We start from the raw sequence: 8,485 nt of genomic DNA on the forward strand, positions 1-8,485 counted from the left end.
AGTTTCGCTACCTAAACAATATAGTCTAGCGTTGCCTGTAACTGAGCCCTGTAAGTGGAATCACATAGCGTGTGTTCTTTTGTGACAAGAGGGAGAAAGTCGTGAAGATGTGGGGAAAGAGCATGGCTGAATTGGGAAGGGTTTGTATGAATTGGCAAACTGAAGCCCAGAGAGGGGGAATTCTCACCCCTGGTCCCACAAGATGAAGAGGCTGGACACCAGGTCTCTTGACATCAGGGCAGAGCGATTCTGCTTATCTAACAGTTTTGTTCAAGGTCATATATTCAGCAGTAGGACCGGGAAGAGGGCCATCTTAACAGCTTGAATGAACTTCATGAGGACTTCTGGCCACCAGGTGGCTCTGCACACGAAGCAGGTTGCTCAAGGTGGATTTAGCTCAAGGAGGTACAGTTTGTAAAGGACCAAAGTACTTTCATACAGAAGTGACAGAGAACACAACTCCTAGGGAGTAACTTTAAGGACAGTATCATAGGAAGGGGAGCCAGTGCTTTACTTCACAGAAATTTATGCAGTATGTGACCTACGAGGTAGGTAGGCTGAATAATGGCCCCCAACAGGTCCATGTGCTAATACCTAGAATCTGTGGATTTTACCTTACATAGCAAAGCCTTTTCAGATGTCATTAAATTAAGGATCTTGGGATAGGGAGATTACCCTAGATTACACGGTGGTCCCTAAATGCAAGCACAAGTGTCCTTATAAGAGGGAGGAAGAGGGAGATGACAGACAGAAGAGGAGAAGGGAATGTGATCACAGAGGTAAAGATTGGAGTGACGCAGCCACAAGCCAAGGAACACCAGCCCCCACCAACATAATAAGAAGGAAGGAACGAATTCTTCCTTAGAGACTTCAGGGAGAGCGCAGCCCTGCCAACATCTTGATTTTGGCTCAGTGAAATTGATTTCAGACTTCTGGCCTCCAGAACTGGTGAGAGAAATCTGTATCGTTCTAAGCTACCAAATTTGTGGTAATGTGTTACAGTGGCTGTAGGAAAATAATACAGATGTATGTATTGACTATCTACCTATTCTAGGTACTTGTGATGAAAGAATCAATCAGACATAGCCCCTGATGTCAAGTTTTCTAAATAGTCTGATGGAAGGAGAGATGTCTGAAGGAAGGCTTCCTTGGAGGAGGTGATGCTTGAGCCCAGTCTAAAAACAATGAACATTCTTTTTATTTCTTTTTCATCTCTGATTGCTGTGGCTAAACCTTCCAAAACTATGTTGAATAAGAGTGGTGAGAGTGGGCAACCTTGTCTTGTTCCTGATCTTAGTGGAAATGGTTTCAGATTTTCACCATTAAGAACAATGTTGGCTGTGGGTTTGTCATATATGGCCTTTATTATGTTGAGGAAAGTTCCCTCCATGCCTACTTTCTGGAGAGGTTTTACCATAAATAGGTGTTGAATTTTGCTGAAAGCTTTTTCTGCATTTATTGAGATGATCATATGATTTTTCTCCTTCAGTTTGTTAATATGGTGCATCACATTGATTGATTTGCGTATATTGAAGAATCCTTGCATTCCTGGAATAAACCCCACTTGATCATGGTGTATGATCCTTTTAATGTGATGCTGGATTCTCTTTGCTAGTATTTTGTTGAGGATTTTTGCATCTATATTCATCAGTGATACTGGCCTATAGTTTTCTTTTCTTGTAACATCTTTCTCTGGTTTGGTATCAGGGTGGCCACATAGAATGAGCTTGGGAGTGTTCCTCCCTCTGCTATATTTTGGAAGAGTCTGAGAAGGATAGGTGTTAGCTCTTTTCTAAATGTTTGATAGAATTCACCTGTGAAGCCATCTGGTCCTGGGCTTTTGTTTGTTGGAAGATTTTTAATCACAGTTTCAATTTCAGTGCTTGTGATTGGTCTGTTCATATTTTTTATTTCTTCCTGATTCAGTCTCAGAAGGTTGTGCTTTTCCAAGAATTTGTCCATTTCTTCCAGGTTGTCCATTTTATTGGCATGTAGTTGCTTGTAGTAATCTCTCATGATCCTTTGTATTTCTGCAGTGTCAGTTGTTACTTCTCCTTTTGCATTTCTAACTCTGTTAATTTGAGTCTTTTCCCTTTTTTTTGATGAGTCTGGCTAATGGTTAATCAATTTTGTTTATCTTCTCAAAGAACCAGCTTTTAGTTTTATTTATCTTTGCTACTGTTTCCTTCATTTCTTTATCATTTATTTCTTATCTGATGTTTATGATTTCTTTCCTTCTGCTAACTTTGGGGTTTTTTTGTTCTTCTTTCTCTAATTGCTATAGGTGTAAGGTTAGGTTGTTATTTGAAATTTTTCTTGTTTCTTGAGGTAGGATTGTATTGCTATAAACTTCCCTCTTAGAACTGCTTTTGCTGCATCCCATAGGTTTTGGGCTGTTGTGTTTTCATTGTCATTTTTTTCTAGGTATTTTGTGATTTCCTCAGTGATCTCTTCGTCATTTAGTAGCATATTGTTTAGCCTCCATGTGTTTGTATTTTTTACAGTTTTTTTTTCCTGTAATTGATATCTAGTCTCATAGTGTTGTTGTTGGGAAAGATACCTGATACAATTTCAATTTTCTTAAATTTACCAAGGCTTGATTTGTGCCCCAAGATATGATCTATCCTGGAGAATGTTCCATGAGCACTTCAGAAGAAAGTGTATTCTGTTGTTTTTGGATGGAATGTCCTATAAATATCAATTAAGTCCATCTTGTTTAATGTATCATTTAAAGCTTGTGTTTCCTTATTTATTTTCATTTTAGATGATCTGTCCATTGGTGAAAGTGGGGTGTTAAAGTCCCCTACTATTACTGTGTTACTGTTGATTTCCCCTTTTATAGCTGTTAGTCTTTGCCTTATGTATTGAGGTGCTCCTATGTTGGGTGCATAAATATTTACAATTGTTATATCTTCTTCTTGAATTGATCCCTTGATCATTATGTAGTGTCCTTCTTTGTCTCTTCTAATAGTCTTTATTTTAAAGTCTATTTTGTCTGATAAGAGAATTGCTACTCCAGGTTTCTTTTGATTTCCATTTGTATGGAATATCTTTTTCCATCCCCTCACTTCCAGTCTGCATGTGTCCCTAGGTGTGAAGTGGGTCTCTTGTAGACAGCATATATATGGGTCTTGTTTCTGTACCCATTCAGCCAGTCTATGTCTTTTGGTTGGAGCATTTAATCCATTTACATTTAAGGTAATTATAGATATGTATGTTCCTATTACCATTTACTTAACTGTTTTGGGTTTGTTATTGTAGGTCTTTTCCTTCTCTTGTGTTACCTACCTAGAGAAGTTCCTTTAGCACCTGTTGTAAAGCTGGTTTGCTGGTGCTGAATTCTCTTAGCTTTTGCTCATCTGTAAAGGTTTCAATTTCTCCGTCCAATCTGAATGAGATCCTTTCTGGGTAATCTTTTTTTTTTTTTTAACATCTTTATTGGAGTATAATTGCTTTACAATGGTATGTTAGTTTCTGCTTTAAAAAGAAATTTGGAACGCTTCACAATTTGCATGTCATCGTTGCACAGGGATCACGCTAATCTTCTCTGTATTGTTCCAATTTTAGTATATGTGCTGCCGAAGCAAGCATGCTGGGTAATCTTGATTGTAGGTTTCTCCCTTTCATCACTTTAAATATGTCCTGCCACTCCCTTCTGTCTTGCAGAGTTTCTGCTGAAAGACCATCTGTTAACCTTATGAGGATTCCCTTGTACATTATTTGTTCCTTTTCCCTTGCTGCTTTTAATATTTTTTCTTTGTATTTAATTTTTGATAGTGTGGTTAATATGTGTCTTGGCATGTTTCTCCTTGGATTTATCCTGTATGGGACTCTCTGCGCTTCCTGGACTTGATTCCAAATCAGAAAAGCAGAAGTAAAATTGTCACTGTTTGCAGATGACATGATACTATACATAGAGAATCCTAAAGATGGTACCAGAAAACTACTAGAGCTAATCAATGAATTTGGTAAAATAGCAGGATACAAAATTAAGGCACAGAAATCTCTTGCATTCCTATACACTAATGATGAAAACTGTGAAAGATAAATTAAGAAAACCTCCCCATTTACCACTGCAACAAAAAGAATAAAATACCTAGGAATAAACCTACCTAAGTAGACAAAAGGCCTGTATGCAGAAAAGTATAAGACACTGATGAAAGTAATTCAAGATGATACCAACAGATGGAGAGATATACCATGTTCTTGGAATGAAAGAAACAACACTGTGAAAATGACTATACTACCCAAAGCAATCTACAAATTCAATGCAATTCCTATCAAACTATCAATGGTGTTTTTCACAGAACTAGAACAAAAATTTTCACAATTTGTATGGAAACACAAAAGACCCTGAATAGGCAAAGCAATCTTGAGAAAGAAAAATGGAGCTAGAGGAATCAGGCTCCCTGGATTCAGACTATACCACAAAGCTACAGTAATCAAGACAGTATGGTACTGGCACAAAAACAGAAATATAGATCAGTGGAACAGGGTAGAAAGGCCAGAGATAAACCCACACACATATGGTCACCTTATCTTTGATAAAGGAGGCAAGAATATACAATAGAGAAAAGACAGCCTCTTCAATAAGTGGTGCTGGGAAAACTGGACAGCTACATGTAAAAGAATGGAATTAGAACACTCCCTAACACCATACACAAAAATAAACTCAAAATGGATTAAAGACCTAAATGTAAGGCCAGACACCATAAAACTCTTAGAGGAAAACACAGGCAGAACACTCTGTGACATAAATCACAGCACGGTCCTTTTTGACCCACCTCCTAGAGAAATGGAAATAAAAACAAAAATAAACAAATGGGACCTAATGAAACTTCAAAGCTTTTGCACAGCAAAGGAAACCATAAACAAGACCAAAAGACAACCTTCAGAATGGGAGAAAATATTTGCAAATGAAGCAACTGACAAAGGATTAATCTCCAAAATATACAAGCAGCTCATGCAGCTCAATATCAAAAAAACAAACAGCCCAATCCAAAAATGGGCAGAAGACCTAAATAGACATTTCTCCAAAGAAGACATACAGACTGCCAACAAACACATGAAAGGATGCTCAACATCACTAATCATTAGAGGAATGCAAATCAAAACTACAATGAGGTATCACCTCACAGTGGTCAGAATGGCCATCATCAAAAATTCTACAAACAGTAATTGCTGGAGAGGGTGTGGAGAAAAGGGAACCCTTTTGCACTATTGGTCGGAATGTAAATTAATACAGCCACTATGGTGAACAGCATGGAGGTTCCTTAAAAAAGTAAAAATAGAACTACCATATGACCCAGCAATCCCACTACTGGGCATATACCCTGAGAAAACCATAATTCAAAAAGAGTCGTGTACCACAATGTTCATTGCAGCTCTATTTACAATAGCCAGGACATGGAAGCAACCTACGTGTCCTTCGACAGATGAATGGAGAAAGATGATGTGGCACATATATACATTGGAATATTACTCAGCCATATAAAGAAATGAAATTGTTATTGGCAGTGAGGTGGATGGACCTAGAGTCTGTCATACAGAGTGAAGTAAGTCAGAAAGAGATAAACAAATACCGTATGCTAACACATATATATATGGAATCTAAAAAAAAAACAGGTTCTGAAGAACCTAGGGGCAGGACAGGAATAAAGACGCAGACTTAGAGAATGGACTTGAGGACACGGGGAGGGAGATGGGTAAGCTGGGACAAAGAGAGAGAGTGGCATGGACATACACACACTACCAAATGTAAAATAGCTAGCTAGTGGGAAGCAGCCGCATAGCACAGGGAGACCAGCTCGGTATTTTGTGACCACCTAGAGGGGTGGGATAGGGAGGGTGGGAGGGAGGTGCAAGCGGGAGGGGATATGGGGATATATGTATACATATAGCTGATTCACTTTGTTATACAGCAGCAACTAACACACCATTGTAAAGCAATTGTACTCCAATAAAGATGTTAAAAAAAAAAAACATAAAAAGAGTGAGCAGGAGTTAGCCAGGTGAAGAAAAAGAAGTATATGCCAACAAGAAGAGGAGCATCAATGATACAGTGAGGACTCCCAGAAGCCCAATAAGGCCTGAGAACCACACCCAGAGGGCATGTAAACAGGAATGATGTTCAAGATTGCACTGCAGCGTGGCTCCATGGAGACAGGGCTGCCACTGTGAGATTCTTTTCCTACCCCTCCACTGGGGACTGCATGAGAATTGACCCTATGCCTCAGGAATCAGGATTCAAAATGCAGCTGCCACACCAGCTGCAAAATGACCCCAGGTATCCCCTGCTTCTTGACATTTCTAACTTCCGACTTGGAGTCCAGGCAGGGGCATGTGGTCTGCTGAACCAGGTGGGGGGTCCATGCCAAGCTTCAAGGGAGGCTGGGAAAGTGAGTGTCTTGGACTTTCAGCTTCCCAGTTGAAGGTGGGCTATATCAAGAGGGCTCAGAAGTTAGGCAGCCAGAAAGAAGGACAATCATCACTAGGAATGGAAATGAGGGGGTGGATTTAAATGGCTTTGCAGATTTCCTCAGAGAGAAAGTGTCTCAACTACTGAAGGAAATTAAGGAACTCTTGGCCATTAGGACTTTATTAACTCCTAAAGCGAGCCCTCCACTGTCTCAGTGGACACTCTGGCCTTGCAAATTGAACGCCGCTCTCTGCGGTTGCATGATGTTTTATGACCGGTGTATGCGGATGCTATCCTTTACAAACCACCGGCCATTAAGGAAACAGCATGTGTTTCCATCACTGCTTCTCTGATCAGCCCAGTCTGACATTTCAAGTATTTTCTATTTCAACCCAGAAGGCCACTGTTCATGTCTTTATCCCAAGCATCTCAGAAGGCTGAGGAGACGATTCCAGGGGCTACGTCTTGCCTAACAGGGACATGGGAGCCCCTGGGGGCATCTTGGGTTACTCAGTCTTTGTTAGGAGGTCCTGCTTCTCCTTAGAGAGATGCTCTCCCTGGAGTTGAATCTTTTCTTGCTTCTCCTTCTGCAGGGATATCCTCAAATCCAGACATTTTGGAAAGACTTCCATTTTTCCAGAAAACTTGAAGTCACGCATCATTGTCATTGTTGTTATAATAACCAACTTTCATGGCTCACCAAGGACCATAGAGTTCCTTCACTTAATGCCGCAACAATCTTTTGAAGACATATAGATTGTAATTCACATTTTTTTTGGCCATGCTGCGTGCCTTGTGGGATCTTAACTTCAGAGATCGAACCCGGGCCCCAGCAGTGAAAGCGCCGAGTTCTAACCACTGGACCGCCAGGGAACTCCCTGTAATTCACATTTCATAGGTGGGGAAGCTGAGACAATGAGACATTAAGTGATTTAGGTAGCGAGGGTGCCAGGATGTGGGTCAAGGCCAGAGGGGATGTGTTCCTCTCTCTCTACATATTTCATCTTAGCTCTGGTCACTCACAAGGATGTCATAGGGCTTCACACTCAGGTCCTGCTACAGTGACATAAAGAAAAAGCCTCTGGGAAGGTGCGAAGAAATGCAAGGGTTTGCAGCAACTGAAGATTCCGCTTAGACCCCAAATACCCAGCTGAGAAATACGGACATTTGCTGTGTGGTGGGAAAATCAAGCAAAAGCCAGTACCGTGCTCAAGACTTGGGACAGAGTGACGATGCTCCCCAGGTCCTGAGTGGCAGGAGTGGCCGTGGCCCTGACAAACTAGCTCCTGGGCAGTGGTCAGCAGAGGTAGGAAGGGGCACGGTCAAGGGCAGCGGCAGCAGCGCCCACAGCGCCAGGAGCATGTGGCGGCTACTACCAGCCGTGAGGACTCCGCTTACAGCCAAGCTGGGAGGGGCGGGTTCAGTGCCGTGGCCCGCAGGAGGAGGGCATCGGTGACCCCTCTTGTACCCACAAGCTGGTGGAGGCTGGGGTGTATGGCGGTCACATCTGAGCTCCTCTCCCCACTCGGTCTGTGCTGACTCGGCTGCCTTTCTGCCGTGTCGCTCGCATTTATCTTGGCCACTCTCCCTCCGTGGTGCTTACCGCTCGACCCCTCTCGGACACAAACATTAATGTTGTGGGGAGTAGTTATTAATAGCTCAGAGTTGTCACATGGCTAATTTAGGGGAGATAAACGGCTTTGCAGCTTTCATCTTCCCCAAATGACAGAGGAAGGGGAAAAAATTGCGGGTACCAAAAGAGAGATTTTTGGATAGCAGCTTCTAACATGAGAATGATGCTGAGATTTCCCATTTATTTTATGTGCTATGAAGTCAAATCATTTATAGGCAAAAACAAACACATTACTGAATTTTAAAAAAATACAGATTATTTAAAAATTCTAACTCTTTATATGTATCTGGTAAAACTAGTTGAACAGAAAGAGTGTGGAGGGGAAAACATGATAACTTCTGCATTTCAGAGGAGACTGGGCCTGAGGTAGATGGGCTCCCTGGGGTCTGGAATGTGCCCATCCCACCTACATCTTTCCCATACTTAGTCTTTTC

General features: G+C 41.4%; 1 non-coding gene across 1 annotated transcript; it reads right to left on the minus strand.

The window, feature by feature from the left end:
* Positions 1-3,485: 3,485 nt before the first annotated feature.
* LOC117308400 (U6 spliceosomal RNA) lies at positions 3,486-3,591 on the minus strand. Its single transcript, XR_004522381.1, has one exon. It is a non-coding gene; the product is annotated as a U6 spliceosomal RNA (small nuclear RNA).
* Between the last annotated feature and the right edge of the window lie 4,894 nt (positions 3,592-8,485).

Source organism: Tursiops truncatus, chromosome 15, assembly GCF_011762595.2.
Source record: "Tursiops truncatus isolate mTurTru1 chromosome 15, mTurTru1.mat.Y, whole genome shotgun sequence".
Classification (NCBI taxonomy): Eukaryota; Metazoa; Chordata; class Mammalia; order Artiodactyla; family Delphinidae; genus Tursiops; species Tursiops truncatus.